Here is an 8150-nt window from a genome sequence, read left to right as displayed (position 1 = left end):
ACAGTGGTCTCGTTGTGTCTTAAAGAGTCCTTGGCTATGCCGACTCGGGGACGCTTCGTATGTCATGTGCACTGCCTTGTACATGATGGTGCTGTACGATCGAGCCCGTGTAGGCCCCACCACGAAAACTTCGGACGAAATCTCTATCATATGTTTGTTCCGCCTTATTCTGCAAGCCAATCCTTTGTTTTGTTTTGAGTTGTGGTATTCGAGTTGCTTCGAAGTCAAATGTTGATTCCATACCTTCCCCAAATGGTGTTTTGATACTCCAATGTGAATACCAATCCTTCATGATAATCGAGATTGTCATGTCAATCCTTTTCACCAGTGTGTTTCTCTTCAAGTGGATCCGAACATTTCAACATCCGCAAGATCCAATCTCAGCTCTCTCAACGGTGTTTGTTTCATCCTTCCCAAGTTGCCTTTGTTTTCCCGCCCTCCCTCCCTTGTTTTTCTTCAACGACTCAGATTTCTTAATCAAGTATCCATTTTACTGATGTGAAGTCTCTCCATTCTTTTCAATCAATATTCTTATCCGGTGATTCTCATGAAGATTCTAATGGAGCTTCAAGTTCGTCACTCTTCACTCATTTTTCTTCCCCGGTGGTTTCAAGTCAAGCTTTGTTGATCATGTCCTTTCCTTGTTTCAATGCTTTCTCATGCCGGTGCAATTCTTAATCATTCACCTCTCGCTATTCATTTGTTCCGGAGTGCTGAAGATAGTTCGAAGATTTGTGTTTTCCACTCTACATTCATTCAAGCTCTTTCGAGGATGTTATCTCATTCAAGTCATCTAATTCAACCGGTGCTTTCTCCTTTTCAAGTAATCTTTTCAACGGTGTTTCTTTTGAGTGGGCCCTAACCCACAGGTTTTTTCCCAGGATCTTACCTGACTCTTCTAATTTTTTCCGGAGCTAGCCTAAATTCTTTTGAAGTTTGACGTAAGAATGAATTTTCATCAGTCAGAGGGTTTCTCCAAGATCTTTCAAATTCTTTTCATCATTGGCTCAACCTCTTTGTTTTGATTCTTCCGGAGTGTCTAAATAATTCATGGTGGTATTTCTCGTCGTAATTCAAAATTTGAAGACCGAAGAAGATTTTCTCGCAATCCTGCTCCATTCTCTTCAAGATTCGTGATTCTAGCTTGTTGCCATCCCCTCATAATTGTTTTGATTATGAGAATTCTTTTCACCCATTCGGAGTAATTCAGGAGTCTTTTCAGTTTGTTTATATGAAGGCCGTCAATTCAGGATTATTCATTCCAGCTTTCAGCTCTCATTCTCCAAATCTAACCGGTGCATCATTCAAGTATATTCTCTAATCAGTTCATGATCTCTTTGTTCTCTTGTATCTAAACTCTCTCATGTATTTTTGTTCATTCTTAATTCTTACGGTGGTTCTTCCAAGATTTTGTCTTCCTTCCTTCGTTCATCATATCAATTTATTCGTTGTTTCAACCCGACCGATGGTTCATGGAAGACCTTTCCAAGTTGACTCTATATCTATCTTAATCCTTTCTACGAGAATAAGTAGTATGCCAAATCCGTTGTTTGTCATCAATTTAATTGGTGAAGGTTAAGCATAATATAATTATTATTCTTGTTCATCCAAGTGACTAATTCCTGTTTTCCGGAGTGGTTCATCATACTTATTCTTGTTTCCTTTTGTTTCATCTTCTCTTTTTCCCGGAGTTCCAATCTTTTTCAACTATTTCACCACGGAGATTCATCTAAATCGGTACAAGGATTCACCTTGTGCTTTCAACCTCTTTTACCTTTCGTTTGATCATTCTTTGTTACTGGAGTTCTTCATGGAGGCACTACATGATGGTTTATCAAGGATTTATTTCCTTTTCAAAGTTTTCATCGAGATTCTTTTAAGGAGTTCAATCATTCTTCTTCTTACATTCCGGAGTGCAATTCTTTTAACTTTTCTTTTGAGATGGTGTTATGTCTTCCTTGACAATTTCCCTTCATGGTTCAAAAGTTGTCAGGAATGAGATATTTAAACCCATCAATTTCTTCTTTGGATTTATCTTCGGTTATATTTCACCTAAAGCTTTCCCTAAGGGCTGTTGCTATTTATGGTGCTTATAAATGACCCAAGTTCTTCATTTATCCTCCCGGTGATATAGTTTCTCGTCTCCTCGTTCATATCAATCCATTTTTTCCCGTGAGTGGCAGAATCTCACCTCATAGTTTTGAGTTGTTCTCCATAAGTCCACTACAAGCTTACTCTTTTCGTTGTTGATTTCCCAACAACTTCGTTCAATCCTTCTTTTAAGGATGCCTTTCAAATTCTATTGTGGTAGAAGATGTCATTTTCTTCTCAACTCTTTCCTTTCCAACAATTTCGTTCGACCCTTCTCCTAAAGATGCCTTTTCAAGCTCTTTTGTGGCAGAAGTTGGCATTTTCTTCTCAATTCTCCTATGACAATTATCTATCTTCTATTCTTTTGTTCCGGAGGCATTGTGATGTTGCTGTCTTCAACCATCATCTCGTTTCATCAAAAGATCATGTTTTTTTTCATGCCTATTCATTTAACCGGAGTGTTGTGCCATTTTGCTCAAGTTATTTTCGCCTTATCAAGCCTTTCATCTTTGTTCAACCGGAGTGCTGTCTGAGATCTTTCTTACCCCTTGTTACATTCATTCAATAGTTCCGGAGGCAGTGTGTTGTGATTTCATCAAGCATCTTCTCACCTTACCATGTTCTTATTCAATTCCTTTTCTTTTCAATCGGAGTGCTGCCCGAATTTGTTCTTCCTTGTTCCTTTTCCTAATGGAGTGCTTTCAACTTCGTTCATTCTTGTTGCATTCTTTCTTTCAATTGTTCAACCTCTCAAGGTTCTTTGGTTTCACTCATTGGTCAAAGAAGCAATTTGTTTTACCTCTTCTCTTTCTCTTTTGTTTTCCCTCCGGTGCCATTCTAGATCTCGGGACGAGATCCTCTCGTAGTGGTGGAGTGTTGTAACGCCCCGAGACCGATGTGCCAGGTGTCGTCCAGTTATTCGCTGTTGTTGCGTTGTCATTGCTTGCGTGTCATGCATTGCATACCATGTCATCATGTGCATTTCATGTGCATACGTGTTCGTCTCATGCATCCGAGCATTTTTCCCCGTTGTCCGTTTTGCATTCCGGTGCTTCGTTCTCCTCCGGTGGTCATTTCTAGCTTTCTTTCATGTGTGGGGATTAAACATTTCCGGATTGGACCAAGACTTGCCAAGCGGCCTTGGTTTACTACCGGTAGACCGCCTGTCAAGTTTCGTATCATTTGGACTTCGTTTGATACTCCAACAGTTAACCGAGGGACCGAAAAGGCCTCGTGTGTGTTGCATCCCAACACCCCTCCAATTTGGCCCAAAACCATCTAAACCTTCTCCATCATCTAGAGCGTTCGATCACGATCGCGTGGCCGAAAACCGCACCTCATTTGGACTCTCCTAGCTCCCTCTATGGCTATAAATAGAACCCCTCCGAATCCGGATCTTCCTCTTCCCCGAAACCCTAAAATTCGTCTCCGCGCGGCCGGACATTGTCCGCATCGCGCCGGACACAGCCACCGCGCCACTCCCACACTGCCACATGGCACCTCCGCCGCCAGCCGCCGCCGCGGCCCGGCGAGCCCGCAGTAGGCCCGCCCGGCCCATCGCCGCCCGCGCCTCCACCGCGCCCTTCTCCTTCCTCCCGCGCCGCTCGCCGCCTCCCCACCGCCACCGCGCCGGCACCGCGCCGCCGTAGCTCGCCCGCGCCGCCTCGTCTCCTTGCCCGCGCCGCCCGCCGGCCTTGCGCCACCGCCGCCATCGCCCGGCGCCTCCCGCTCCGCGCCCGCACCTCGCCATCTTGCTGTTGCCTGCACCATCGAAGGTCCGCCGGACCCGCGACTAGGTCACTGCCGAGCCTCCTCGCGACCAAGAACGGAACCCCGGTGACCTCTCGTGCTCGGATCTGGCCGCCCCGACGCCTCCGCTCGCGGATCCGGCGAGCCCCATTCGTATCACACCGCCTCCGCTCCTCCTTGCCATCGTCAGCGCCACCGCCAACCTCCCTGCTCGTGCGGGAGCACGAGGACGACGAGCACGCCTCGCTCGCCTGGGCCAGCCGGCCTCGTTGGCCCAACCACAGCCCAGCACCTCCCCAGCCCACTGCGCAGCTGGCCTAGCGCACCAGCCTCTGCACCGAGCGGGCCTCAGCCCACTAGGTGAGGCCAACCCCAGCGCCCAGCCGCCCCTGTTGCGGTCCAGCTCTTGTTTTTTTCAGTTCGGCGAATTTATCTATTTTTCCAGAGATAGCAGTTTTGCAGAAAACCCCTTCATGATCGTGCATATTGTAACTCACAAACGATGCATCATATTAAAATAAACTTAATATGAAAAATGCTTAGAATTGCATCTAGTTTCATAATATGTCATTTTCACCCATGTTTAAAATGTTTAATTTGTTGTTTGTTTAAATTTGCTCCTATGCCATGCTAAAATGATTTATTTCATAACCAAATAACCGTAACTCGGATTTTAATAAACTTTATATGTAAATGGGGTAGAAAAATGCGTACTTTAACATGGTGGCTTCACTTTGCATGTTTAACAACTATAAAATTATGTTTAGGGCAGAACCGCACCAAATCTAAAATAGGCATATGGGGCTTTACCGGAATTGTTGTTCGTTGTTTCCGGCCTCATTTAAACTTGCCTAGATAGGTAGTTTTGCTTTGTTTCACCTCTTGCCATGCTAACAACATTTAATCTTGTTGGGTACATAAATGAGAGAGAACTAAATAAGTCATGTGGTGTTTTCTTCAATATGCAACTCCATTGCATATTGAGCTCCACTTAATTTGTAGGATTGTTTGTGCATCTTGCCATGCCATGCATATTTAACCCGGACATGCATCATACTTGGTTGTGCATCATGCCATGTTTATGTGAGGTTGTTTACTATGTTGTTTGCTTCTTTCCGGTGTTTGCTTCTTCGGGTTGGTTCCGGTAACGTCGCGTTTGTGAGGATCCGTTCGACTACATTCGTTTGTCTTCTTCATGGACTCGTTCTTCTTCCTTGCGGGATTTCAGGCAAGATGATCATACCCTCGAAATCACTACTATCTTTGCTTTGCTAGATGCTCGCTCTTTTGCTATGCCTATGCTGCGATGCCTACCACTTGCTTGTCATGCCTCCCATATTGCTGAACCAAGCCTCTAACCTACCTTGTCCTAGCAAACCGTTGATTGGCTATGTTACCGCTTTGCTCAGCCCCTCTTATAGCGTTGTTAGTTGCAGGTGAATATTGTTCCTTGTTGGAACATGGAGATGTTGTTCTTTGTTGGAATATGTTTTACTTGTTGGGATATCACAATATATCTTATTTAATTAATGCATCTATATACTTGGTAAAGGGTGGAAGGCTCGGCCTTATGCCTGGTGTTTTGTTCCACTCTTGCCGCCCTAGTTTCCGTCATATCGGTGTTATGTTCCCGGATTTTGCGTTCCTTACGCGGTTGGGCTATTATGGGAACCCCTTGACAGTTCGCCTTAAGTAAAGCTCTTCCAGCAATGCCCAACATTGGTTTTACCATTCGCCACCTAGCCTCTTTTTCCCTTGGGTTTCGCGGACTCAAGGGTCATCATTATTTTAACCCCCCCGGGCCAGTGCTCCTCTGAGTGTTGGTCCACCTGTCAGCTGCCGGTGACCACCAGGGGCAACTCTGGGCTGGCCTACCCGTACCTAGGACAATCTGAGTGTGCCCTGAGAAAGAGATATGTGCAGCTCCTATCGGGATTTGTCGGCACATTCGGGCGGTGTTGCTGGTTTAGTTTTACCCTGTCGAAATGTCTTGTTGTACCGGGATACCGAGTCTGATCGGAATGTCTCGGGAGGAGGTCTATTCCTTCGTTGACCGTGAGAGCTTGTCATGGGCTAAGTTGGGACACCCCTGCAGGGATTTGAACTTTCGAAAGTTGTGCCCGCGGTTATGGGCAGATGGGAATTTATTAATGTCCGGTTGTAGATAACTTGAACCTTAACTTAATTAAAATGAATCAACAGCGTGTGTAACTGTGATGGTCTCTTTCCGGCGGAGTCCGGGAAGTGAACACGGTGTTGGAGTTATGCTTGACGTAGGTTGTTCTAGGATCACTTCTTGATCATAGTTTCTCGATCGTGCTTTGCCTTCTCTTCTCGCTCTCATTTGCGCATGTTAGCCACCATATATGCTAGTCGCTTGCTGCAGCTCCACCTCGTACCTTTACCTTACCCATAAGCTTAAATAGTCTTGATCGCGAGGGTGCGAGATTGCTGAGCCCCTGTGGCTCACAGATACTTCCAAAACCAGCTTGCAGGTGCCGATGAGTCCGTGCAAATGACGCAACCAAGCTCAAGGAAGAGCTCGTTGAAGATCTTGCCCTTTGTGTTGTTTCATTCTAGTTGATCAGTAGTGGAGCCCAGTTGGGGTCGATCGGGGACCTTGTTGCATTTGGGGTTCTTCTGTTATTTTGGTTCCGTAGTCGGACCTTGTGTGTATCTGGTTGATGTAATGCTTTATTCATGTATTTGTGTGATGTGGCGATTGTAAGCCAACTATGTATCTTTTCCCTTATTGTATTACATGGGTTGTTTGCGAAGATTACCTCACTTGCGACATTGCTTTCAATGCGGTTATGCCTCTAAGTCGTGCTTCGACACGTAGGAGATATAGCCGCATCGAGGGCGTAACAGGCTTGGCGGCCGCGGTGGCGAGCTGCCTTGCAAGCGCCGCAACGATGGTGAGCGCGGGGATCTCCTCCCTTCGCCCGCCGGTGGAGGAGTGCCATCGTGCGTAAGCGCGCACGCGCGGCGCTTGCCCCAGCAGCGCCAGCACATAGGCATGGAGATCCAGCCATCCAGCGCCTCCGGGCGGCCGAGGACGCCTGGTTTGAGGCGCAGGAGGTGGCCGCCGTCAGGGACGAAGCTGTAGTAGTGCCGCTCGATGCGTTGAAGGAGGAGGAGCAGTTCACCTTCGTCCTCTCCAACTCCCTCATGGAGCACCACCTTAGCATCGGCAAGTCCGGTGATGGTGATGGTGACGACGAGCAGAACTCTGGTGACAAGTACTTTAAGTTCAAGTATGAACTAGTTTAAGTTTGAAGCATGTTTTATGAACTATGTTTATGTCGCGTAGTATGAACTATGTTTAATTCCCGTTTTATTAAGCTTGTATGAACTAAACAATGTTTATGTCGAACTCTGGTGATGTTTAAATGGCGCAAACTACTAGTATGAAAATTGAGTAAACTTCGGTGAGTTTTTTCAAAACAAACATCCCACTTTATTACGGTGTTACAAAAGTTACATTGCTGAGTAAAAGCAGGATAATTCACTAGGCGTCTTATCAAAAAACTACTACATAAAGGCCCCTTTGCCAAATTTGCCTGTTCATGGGCGACCATATTTGCCTCTCTAGGACAATGCACAAAAGAAGTATAAAGAAAATAGCATGCCATGTGATAACCGTCGTCGAAGATTGATGCTGCTGGTCCTGCCGATCTTCCTCCCTCATTCATAGTATTCACCACTTCCAAATTATCGAAATTAATGATGACCTATTACAACCTATAGTCTGTGTTAAAGATAAACCATATCGCAATGCAGTTGCTTCGGCTGAAAGAATGTCATAACAGAAATCAAGTTTTTAATTACCCGCGCTGATAAAATTACCTCTATCATCTCTAATGATTGCACCCGCCGTTCCCACAAGCAGATCATCGTCAAAGGAGACATCCACATTCAATTTCACATGTCCTCTAGGTAGGAGTTTCCGTCCTTCTGTTTTCCTCTTAGCGCTTTAGGAGCGACCGTTTACAAGTCTTAGAGCAAGTCTAGTAGAGCCCTCACACCTTCAAACTTCTAAAAATAACTGCTTTTTTTATAGTTTTCGTCGAAAAAAGCCATAGACTAGAACCCCTAAACCCTTAAACCCGTAAAAAATTTAGAGGTCCAACCCTTAAACATTTTCACAACCTGTACAAGTGAGGGCTGGGAGGAAAAACTCCCCCCAACCCGCACTCCTCTTCCACCCTCGCGCGGGAGGGAAGTTTCATCCCCGCGCCGCGCCCTTCCCCGATCCCGCCGCCGCCGCCAGCCCGCCGCCCCTCTGCGCCCCGCCTGCCGCCCCTCCG

This window comes from Triticum dicoccoides, chromosome 5A (genome assembly GCF_002162155.2).
Source record: "Triticum dicoccoides isolate Atlit2015 ecotype Zavitan chromosome 5A, WEW_v2.0, whole genome shotgun sequence".
Taxonomy (NCBI): Eukaryota; Viridiplantae; Streptophyta; class Magnoliopsida; order Poales; family Poaceae; genus Triticum; species Triticum dicoccoides.
The sequence above is the reverse complement of the archived record's forward strand: the minus strand, read 5'-3'. Positions refer to the sequence as shown.